Below are 11,542 nucleotides of genomic sequence, written 5' to 3' on the forward strand. Positions count from 1 at the left end.
TGGAACTACACAAATGCTGATGGAGATAATTCCAAATCTTATCTGTGATTTTTAAGGATGGTAAACTCTTTTAGTTTTTTATATATTGGGGTTTGCTTCATAGAAAGAGGAGGGGGGGGGGGGGGGGGGGGGGGGGGGGGGGGGTGGGTGGGGCTTTGCATTTATGACTGAGTGTTGACTCCCAAACCATAAGTCATTTCTAACAAAAATTATAGCTGTTACACATCATTAATCGATCAAAACATTTACGATGATCTATGATTATTAGGTCAGTTTTTTTGTAAAATAGGAAAAAAGTGGGCTATTTGGCTCTGCTAAATATTCCACCTCACGTTAACTTGAGAATTTCATTTTTTGTACTCCTTGAAATATTTGGATCATTAGGTCGTTTGCATCTTGAACACGTTTTAGGCATGCATATCCACCACATTTAAAACATGTTAGAATCCATTAGAAATTTCTTTCATATAAAATTCCACCAAGCTATTAGGGGTTATACTAGTGGAATTTCCCAAACATTGATAAAAAAACTTTGGTGTTCATTTTTAGTGCGTGAAATAATTTTCTTCACTTACATTTATTATAGTTTTCAATTTTTACCATTGACAAACTCTAAAATTTTCATTTTGTTGTAATTTATTTGCCTAATCTTTTTGTTTACGAGATAAATGGGAGAGTCAAAACTAAAATTTGGATTTGAAAAAAATTTGAACATCTAAAATGGAAATGCACAAATGCTGAGAGTGATAATTCCAAAAAGTATCTGTGATTTTTAACAATGGTAAACTCTTTTAGTTTTTTATATATTGGGATTTGCAATTATCGGAAGAGACAGGCGAGGCATTTTTAACTGAGTGTTCACTCCCAATCCATAAGTCATTTCTAACAAAATAATAGTCGTTACACATCAATAATTGATCATAACATTTATGATGATCTATGAATGTTAGATCCACGTATTGTAAAATAGGAAAAAAATGGGTTGTTTGACTCTGGTAAATATCCCACCGCGAGTTAACTTGAGAATTTAATTTTTTCTACTCCATGAAATTTTTCGATCATTAGGTCATTTGCATCCTCAACATGTTTCAGACATGCATATCCACTACTTTTAAAACATGTTAGGATCAATTAGAAATATCTTTCTAATAAAATTCCACCAACCTATTAGGGGTTGTACTGATGGAATTTCTCAAACATGGATAACACAACTTTGGTGTTCATTTTTAGTGTGTGAAATAATTTTTTTCACTTACATATATTATAGTTTTCTATTTTTTGCATACATAAACTCTAAAATTTTCATTTTTTTGTGATCTATTTGCCTTATTTTTTTATGAGAAAAATGGGAAAGTGAAAACTCAACTTTTGACTTGAAACATAATTGAACATCCAAAATGGAAATTTACAAATTCTAAGAGACATAATTCCAAAAACTATCTGTGATTTTTAAGGATGATAAACACTTTTAGTTTTTTATATATTGGGTTTTGCAATCATCGGAAGAGAGGTGGCGTGGCATTTTCAATTGAGTGTTGACTCCCAAACCATAAGTCATTTCTAACAAAAATTATAGTCATTAAACATCAATAATTGATAAAAACATTTACAATGATCTATGACTGTTAGATCTGCATTTTGTAAAATTCGGAAAAAGTGGGTTGTTTGGCTCTGGTAAATATACCACCGCACGTTAACTTGAGAAATTAAATTTTTCTAGTCCTAGAAATTTTTGGATTATTAGGTCATTTACATCTTCAACATGTTTCCGACTTGCCCTTCCACATTTAAAATTTCACAAAGCTATGAGGGGTTGTACTAGTGGAAATTGCCAAATATGGATAACAAAACTTTGGTGTTCATTTTTAGAGCGTGAAATAATTTTCTTCACTTACATTTATTATAGTTTTCAATTTTTTCACACATAAACTCTAAAATTTTCTTTTTGTATTGATCTTTTTGCCTAATCTTTTTGTTTACGAGAAAAATGGGAGAGTGAAAACTCAAGTATAGATTTGAAGAAAAATTGAACAACTAAAATGGAAATTCACAAATGCAGAGAGAGATATTTCCAAAAAGTATCTGTGATTTTTAAGGATTGTAAACTTTTTTAGCTTTTTATATATTAGGTTTTGCAATCATCGGAAAAGGGGGGGCAAGGCATTTTTAACTATGTGTTAACTTCCAAACCATAAGTCATTTAAAAAAATAATCATAGCCGTTACACATCATTATTCGATCAAAAAATTTAGGATGATCAAAGATTGTTAGGTCCGCTTTTTGTAAAATAGGCAAAAAGTGGGTTGTTTGGCTCTGGTAAATATCCCACTGTACGTTAACTTGAGAATTTAATGTTTTCTACGCTCAATTTTTGAATCATTAGGTCATTTGCATCTTCAACTTGTTTCAGGCATTCTTATCCACATTTAAAACATGTTAGGATCAACTAGAAATTGCTTACTTATAAAATTCCACCAAGCTCTTAGGGGTTGTACTAGTAGAATATCCCAAACATGGATAACAAAACTTTGGTTTTCATTTTTAGTGTGTAAAATAATTTTCTCCACTCACATTTATTATAGTTTTAAATATTTTTGCATACATAAACTCTAAAATTTTAATTTTGTTGTGATCAATTTGCCTTATCTTTTTGTTTTCGAGAAAAAAAGGGAGAGTGAAAAATCAAGTTCAGATTTGAAAACAAATTGAACATCTAAAATGGAAATGCGCAAATGCTTAGAGAGATAACTCCAAAAAGTATCTGTGATTTTTAAGGATTGTAAACTGTTTTAGTTTTTTGTATATTGGGTTTTTCAATCATCGGAGAAGGGGGCGAGGCATTTACAACTGAGTGTTGACTCCCAAACAATAAGTCATTTTTTAAAAAAATTATAGTTGTTACACATCATTAATCGATCAAAACATTTACGATGATCTACGATTGTTAGGTCCGCTTTTTTATTAACCGGCAAAAACTAGGTTGTTTGGCTCTATTAAATATCCCACCGCACATCAACTTGAGAATTTAATTTTTTCTACTCCTTGAAATTTTCGGATCATTTGGTCATTTGTATCTTCAACATGTTTCAGGCATGCATATCGACATTTAAAACATGTTAGGATCAATTAGAAATCTCTTTCTTATAAAATTCCGCCAAGCTTTTAGGGGTTGTACTAGTGGAATTTCCCAAACATGGATAACAAAACTTTGGTTTTCATTTTCAGTGCGTGAAATAGTTTTCTTCACTTACATTTGTTATTGTTTTCAATTTTTTCCATACATAAACTCCTATATTGTCATTTTGTGGTATTCTATTTGCCTAATTTTTGTATACGAGAAAAATGGGAGAGTGAAAACTCAAGTTTGGATTTGAAAAAGAATGGAACATCCAAAATGGAAATGCACAAATGCCAAGAGTGATAATTCAAAAACTTATGTGTGATTTTTAAGGATTTTAAACTCTTTTAGTATTTTTATATATTAGGTTTTTCAATCATCCGGAAATCAGGGAAGGGAGGGGGGGGGGAGGGGGGGGGGGGGGGGGGGGGGGGGGAGGTGGAAGCATTTTTAACTGAGGGTTGACTCCCAAACCATAAGTCATTTCTAACAAAAATTATAGCCGTCACACATCATTATTTGATAAAAAAAAATTACGATGATCTATGATTGTATGGTTCGCTTTTTGTAAAATAGGCAAAAAGTGGGTTGTTTTGCTATGGTAAATATCCTACCGCACGTTAACTTGCCAATTTAATTTTTTCTGCTCCTTGAAAATTTTGGATCATTAGGTCATTTGCATCTTCAACATGTTTCAGGTATGCATATCCACATTTAAAAATATGTTAGGATCAATTAAAAATCTCGTTCTTATAAAATTCCACCAAGCTATTAGGGGTTGTACTAGTAGAATTTCCCAAACATGGATGACAAAACTTTGGTGTTCATTTTTAGTGCGTGAAATAATTTTCTTCACATACATTAATTGTAGTTTTCAATTTTTTGCATACATCAACTCTAAAATTTTCATTTTTTTGTCATTAATTTTCCTTAACTTTTAATTTTACGAGAAAATAGGAGAGTGAAAACTCAATTTTTTATTTGAAAAAAAATTGAACATCCAAAATGGAAATGCCAAAATGCTGAGAGAGATAATTGCAAAAATTATATGTGATTTTTAAGGATTGAAAACTCTTTTAGTTTTTTATATATTAGCTTTTGCAATCATCGGTAAAGGGGGGGGGGGGGGGGTGGGACGAGGAATTTTTAACTGAGTGTTGACTACCAAACCATAAGTCATTTCTAACAAAAATTATAGCCGTAACACATCATGAATCGATCAAAACATATATGATGATCTAGGATTGTTAGTTCCGCTTTTTGTAAAATAGGCAAAAAGTGGGTTGTTTGGATCTGGTAAATATCCCACCGCACGTTAACTTGAAAATTTAATTTTTTCTACTTCTTGGAATGTTTGGATCATTTGCTCATTTGCATCTTCAACATGTTTCAGGTATGCATATCCACCACATTTAAAAGATGTTAGGATCAATTAGAAATCTCTTTCCAATAAAATTCCACCAAGCTATTAGGGGTTGTACTAGTGGAATTTTCCAAACATGGATAACAAAACTTTGGTGTTCATTTTTAGTGCGTGAAATAATTTTCTTCACTCGCATTTTTTATATTTATCCATATTTTGCATACATAAACTCTAAAATTTTAAATTTGTTGTAGTTTATTTGCCTTATCTTTTTGTATACGAGAAAAATGGGAAAGTGAAAACTCAAGTTTGGATTTGAAAAAAAATTGAACTTCCAAAATGGAAATGCACAAATGGTAAGAGAGATAATTCCAAAAAGTATCTTTCATTTTTAAGGATGGAAAACACTTTTAGTTTTTTATATATTGGGTTTTGCAATCATAAGAAGAGGGGGCGAGGCAGCTTTAACTGAGTGTTGACTCCCAAACCATAAGTCATTTCTAACAAAAATTATAGCCATTATACATCATTAAACGATCAAAACATTTACAATGATCTATGATTGCTACATCCTCTTTTTTTAAAATAGGCAAAAAGTAGGTTCTTTGTCTCTTGTAAATTTCCCACTGCATGTTAACTTGAGAATATATTTTTTTCTACTCCATGAAGTTTTTTGGTCATTAGGTCATTTGTACCATCCGCATTTTTCAGGCATGCATATCCACCACATTTAAAACATTTAAGGATCAATTAGAAATCTCTTTATTACAAAATTCAACCAAACTATTTGGGGTTGCACAAGTGGAATTTCCGACACATGGATAACAAAACCTTGGTGTTCATTTTTAGTGCGAGAAATAATTTTTTTGACTTACATTTATTTTAGTTTTCAATTTTTTGCGCACATAAAATCTAAAATTTTAATTTTGTTGTGATCTATTTGCCCTTTTTTTTTACGAGAAAAATGGGAGAGTGAAAAAAAAATGGGATTTGAAAAAAAATTGAACATCCAAAATGGAAATGAAAAAATGCTGAGAGAGATAATTCCAAAAATTATATGTGACTTTTAAGGATTGTAAACTCTTTTAGTTTTTTATAATTGGGTTTTGCAATCATTGGAAAAGGGCAGGCGAGGCTTTTTTAACTGAGTGATAACTCCCAAACCATAAGTCATTTCTAACAAAAATTGTCGGCATTACACATCATTAACCGATCCAAATATTTACGATGACCTATGATTGTTAGGTTCGCATTTTGTAAAATAGGCAAAAAGTGGGTTGTTTGGCTCTCGTATATATCCCACCGCTCGTTAACTTGAGATTTTAATTTTTTCTACTGCTTTAAATTTTTGGATCATTCGGTCATTTGCATCTTCAACATGTTTCAGGCATGCATATCCACCACATTTAAAAGATGTGAGGATCAATTAGAAATCTCTTTCCAATAAAATTCCACCAAGCTATTAGGGGTTGTACTAGTGCAATTTTCCAAACTTGGATAACAAAACTTTGGTGTTCATTTTTAGTGCGTGAAATAATTTTATTCACTCACATTTTTTATATTTTTCCATATTTTGCATACATAAACTCTAAAATTTTAAATTTGTTGTATTTTATTTGCCTTATCTTTTTGTATACGAGAAAAATGGGAAAGTGAAAACTCAAGTTTGGATTTGAAAAAAAAATGAACTTCCAAAATGGAAATGCACAAATGCTAAGAGACATAATTCCAAAAAGTATCTTTCTTTTTTAAGGATGGTAAACACTTTTAGTTTTTTATATATTGGGTTTTGCAATCATAAGAAGAGAGGGGGCGAGACAGTTTTAACTGAGTGTTGACTCCCGAACCATAAGTCATTTCTAACAAAAATTATAGCCATTATACATCATTAAATGGTCAAAAAATTTACAATGATCTATGATTGCTAGGTCCGCTTTTTGTAAAATAGGCAAAAAGTAGGTTCTTTGTCTCTTGTAAATTTCCCAATGCACGTTAACTTGAGAATTTAAGTTTTTCTACTCCTTGAAATTTTTCGATCATTAGCTCATTTGCATCTTCAACATGTTTCAGGCATGCATATCCACCACATTTAAAACATGTTAGGATCAATTAGAAATATTTTTCTAATAAAATGCCACCAACCTATTAGGGTTTGTACTAGTGGAATTTCCCAAACATGGATAAAAAATTTTGGTGTACATTTTTAGTGTGTGAAATAATTTTCTTCACTTACATTTATTATAGTTTTCAATTTTTTGCATACATAAACTCCAAAATTTTCATTTTTTAGTGATCTATTTGCCTTATATTTTTGTTTTACGAGAAAAATGGGAGAGTGAAAACTGAAATTTGGATTTGAAAAAAAATTGAACATCCAAAATGGAAATGCTCAAATGCTGAGAGACATAATTCCAAAAAGTATCTGCGAGAGGGGGGGGGCGAGGCATTTTTAACTGAGTGTTGACTCCCAAACCATAAGTCATTTCTAACAAAAAATATAGTCGTTACACATCATTAATCGATCAAAACATTTACGATGATCTATGAATGTTAGGTCGGCTTTTTGTAAAATAGATAAAAAGTTGATTGTTTGGCTTTGGTATTTATCCCACCGTTAATATGAGAATTTAGTTTTTTCTACTCAAAATTTTATGATCATTAGGTCATTTAGATCTGCAACACGTTTCAGGCAGGCATATCCACCACATTTAAAACAGGTTTAGAAATCTCTTTTCTTATAAAATTCCACAAAGCTATTATGGGTTGTACTAGAGGAATTTCCCAAACATGGATAACAAAACTTTGGTGTTCAGTTTCAATGCATGAACTAATTTTCTTCACTTACATTTATTGTAGTTTTCAAGTTTTTCCAAACATAAACTCTAAAATTTTCATTTTGTCGTGATCTATTTGCCTTATCTTTTTGTTTACGATAAAAATAAGAGAGTGAAAACTGAAGTTTGGATTTGAAAAAAATTGAACATCCAAAATGGAAATGCATTAATGCTGAGAGAGATAATTCTAAAAAGTATCTGTGATTTTAAAGGATGGTAAACTCTTTTAGTTTTTTATATATTGGGATTTGCAATCATCGGAAGAGGGGGGTCGAGGCCTTTTTAACTGAGTGTTGACTCCCAATCCAAAATTCATTTCTAACAATAATTATAGACGTTACACATCAATAATTGATCAAAACATTTACAGTGATCTATGATTGTTAGGTCCGCTTTTTGTAAAATAGGCAAATAGTGGGTTGTTTGGCTCAGGTAAATATCCCACTGCATGTTGACTTGGGAATTTAATTTTTTCTACTCGTTGAAATTTTTGGATCATTAGGTCATTTGCATCTTCAACATGTTTCAGGTATGCATATCCAACACTTATAAAACATGTTAGGATTAATTAGAAATCTCTTTCTTATAAAATTCCACCAAGCTAATAGGGTTGTACTAGTGGAATTTCCCAAACGTGGATAACAAAACTTTGGTGTTCATTTTTATTGTGTGAAATAATTTTCTTCACATACATTTTTTATAGTTTTCTATTTTTTACATTAATAAACTATAAGATTTTCATTTTGTTGTGATATATTTGCCTTATCTGTTTGTATACGAGAAAGATAAGAGAGTGAAAATTCATGTTTGGATTTGAAAAAAAATTGAACTTCCAAAATGGAAATGTGCAAATGCTGAGAGAGATAATTCCAAAAAGTATATGTGATTTTTAAGGATGGTAAACTCTTTTAGTTTTTTTACATATTGGGTTTTGCAATCGTCGGAAGGGCGGGGGCAAGGCATTTTTAACTGAGTGTTGACTCCCAAACCATAAGCCATTTCCAACAAAAATTATAGTCGTTACACATCAGTAATTGATCAAAACATTTACGATGATATATGATAGTTAGGTCCTCATTTTGTAAAATAGGCAAAAAGTGGGTTGTTTGGCTTATGTAAATATCCCACCGCACGTTAACTTGAGAATTTAATTGTTTCTACTCAAATTTTTTTGATCATTAGGTCATTTGCATCTTCAACATGTTTCAGGCATGCATATCCACCACATTTAAAACAGGTTAGGATCAATTAGAAATATCTTTCTAATAAAATTCCACCAAGCTATTTGGTGTTGTATTAGTGGAATTTCACGAACTTCGATAACAAAAATTTGTTATTCATTTTTAGTGCGTCAAATAATTTTCTTCACTTACATTTATTATAGTGTTAAATTTTTTGCATACATAAACTCTAAAATTTTCAATTTGTAGTGATCTATTTGGCTTATCTTTTTGTTTACGAGAAAAATGGGAGAGTGAAAACTCAAGTTTGGATAAGAAAAAAAATTGATTATCTTAAATGGAAATGCACAAATGCTGACAGAGATAATTCCAAAAATTATTTGTGATTTTTAAGAAATTTAAAATCTTTTAGTTTTTTATATATAGTTTTTTGCAATCATCGGAAGAGGGGGGCGTTTTTAACTAAGTGTTGACTCCCAAACCATAAGTCAATTGTAACAAAAAATTTAGCCGTTACACAAAATTAATCGATTAAAACATTTACGATGATCTATGGTCCGCTTTTTTTAAAATTTGGCAAAAAGTTGGTTTTTTGGCTTTGGTATTTATCCCACCGCAGGTCAACTTGAGAATTTAATTTTTTCTACTCCATGAAATTTTTGGATCATTAGGACATTTGCATCTTCAACATGTTCCATGTATGCATATCCACCACATTTAAAACATGTTAGGATCAATTAGAAATTTCTTTCTTATAAAATTCCACCAAGATATTAGGGGTTGTACTAGTGGAATTTCCCAAACATGGATAAAAAAAATTTGGTGTTCATTTTTAGTGTGTGAAATAATTTTCTTCCCATACATTTATTATATTTTTCAATTTTTTTCTTATATAGCTTTCAATTTTTTGCTTACATAAACTCTAAGATTTTCATTATGTTGTGATCTATTTGCCTTATGTTTTTGTTTACAATAAAAATAAGAGAGTGAAAACTCAAGTTTGGATTTGAAAAAAAATTGAACATCCAAAATGGAAATGCAAAAATGCTGAGAGAGATAATTCCAAAAAGTATCTATGATTTTTAAGGATAGTAATCTCTTTTAGTTTTTTCTATATTGGGTTTTGCAATCATCGGAAGAAGGGGGTCAAGGACTTTTTAATTGAGTGGTGACTCCTAAAACATAAGTCATTTCTAACAAAAATTATAGTCGTTACACATCAATAATCAATCAAAACATTTACGGTGATCTATGATTGGTAGGTCCGCTTTTTGTAAAATAGGCAAATAGTGGGTTGTTTGGCTCTAGTAAATATCCCACCGCATCTTTACTTGAAAATTTAATTTTTTCTACTCCTTGAAATTTTTGGATCATTAGGTCATTAGCATCTACAACATGTTTCAGGCATGCATATCCACCTCATTTAAAATATGTTAGGATTAATTAGAAATCTCTTTCTTTACAATTCCGCCAAGCTATTAGGGGTTGTACTAGTGCAATTTCCCAAACATGGATAACAAAACTTTGGTGTTCATTTTTAGTGCGTGAAATAATTTTCTTCACTTACATTTTTTATAGTTTTCAATTTTTTGCATACATAAACTCTAAAATTTTCATTTTTTTTATTTGTTTGCCTTACTTTTTTTTTATGAAAAAAATGGGAGTGTGAAAACTCAATTTTGGATTTGAAAAAAAATAGAACATCCAAAATGGAAATTCACAAATGGTGAGAGAGATAATTCAAAAAGTATCTGTGAATTTTAAGGATTTTAAACACTTCTAGTTTTTTATATATTGGGTTTTGCAATCATCGAAAGAGGCGGACGAGGCATTTTTAACTGAGTTTTGACTCCAAAACCATAAGTCATTTCTAACAAAAAATATAGCCATTACACATAATTAATCGATCAAAACATTTACGATGATCTATGATTGTTTGGTCCGCTTTTTGTAAAATAGGCAAAAAGTGGGTTATTTGGCTCTGGTAAATATTCCACCTCACGTTAACTTGAGAATTTAATTTTTTCTACTTCTTGAAATTTTTGGATCATTAGGTCATTTGCATCTTCAACACGTTTCAGGCATGCATATCCACCATTGTTAAAACATGTTAGGAACAATTAGAAATCTCTTTCATATAAAATTCCTCTAAGCTAGTGGAATTTCCCAAACATGTATAAAGAAACTTTGGTGTTCATTTTTAGTACGAGAAATAATTTTCTTCCCTTACATTTATTATAGTTTTCAATTTTTTGCACATATAAACTCTAAAATTTTCATTTTGTTGTGTTCTATTTGCCATATATATTTTTTTATGAGAAAAATGGGAAAGTGAAAACTCAAGTTTTGACCTGAAAAGTTATTGAACATCCAAAAAGGAAATTCACAAATGCTGAGAGACATAATTCCAAAAAGTATCTTGTGATTTTTAAGGATGATAAACATTTTTAGTTTTTTGTATATTGGGTTTTGCAATCATCGGAAGAGAGGAGGCAAGGCATTTTTAATTGAGTGTTGACTCCCAAACCATAACTCATTTCTAACAAAAATTATAGTCGTTACACATTAATAATTGATAAAAGCTAAGATTTTCATTTTGTTGTGATCTTTTTGCCTTATCTTTTTGTTTACGTGAAAAATAGGAGAGTGAATGCTGAAGTTTGGATTTGAAAAAAAATTGAACATCCAAAATGGAAATGCTTAAATGCTGAGAGAGATAATTCCAAAAAGAACCAGTGATATTTTAGGATGGTAAGCTCTTTTAATTTTTTATATATTGGGTTTTGCAATCATCGGAAGAGGGGGGTGAGGCCTTTTTAATTGATTGTTGACTCCCAAACCATAAGTCATTTCTAACAAAAATTATAGATGTTAAACATCATTACTCGATCAAAAATTTTATGATGATCTATGATTGTTAGGTCCAGTTTTCATAAAATAGGCAAAAAGTGGGTTGTTTGGCTCTGGCAAATATCTCACGGCACGTTAACTTGAGAATTTAATTTTTTCAACTCCTTGAAAATTTTGGATCATTAGGTCATTTGCA

Source organism: Aristolochia californica, unplaced genomic scaffold (genome assembly GCF_029961685.1).
Source record: "Aristolochia californica isolate CCGP_79_NKW_82.1479 unplaced genomic scaffold, dmAriCali1.0.hap1 SCAF_13, whole genome shotgun sequence".
NCBI classification, from domain to species: domain Eukaryota; kingdom Viridiplantae; phylum Streptophyta; class Magnoliopsida; order Piperales; family Aristolochiaceae; genus Aristolochia; species Aristolochia californica.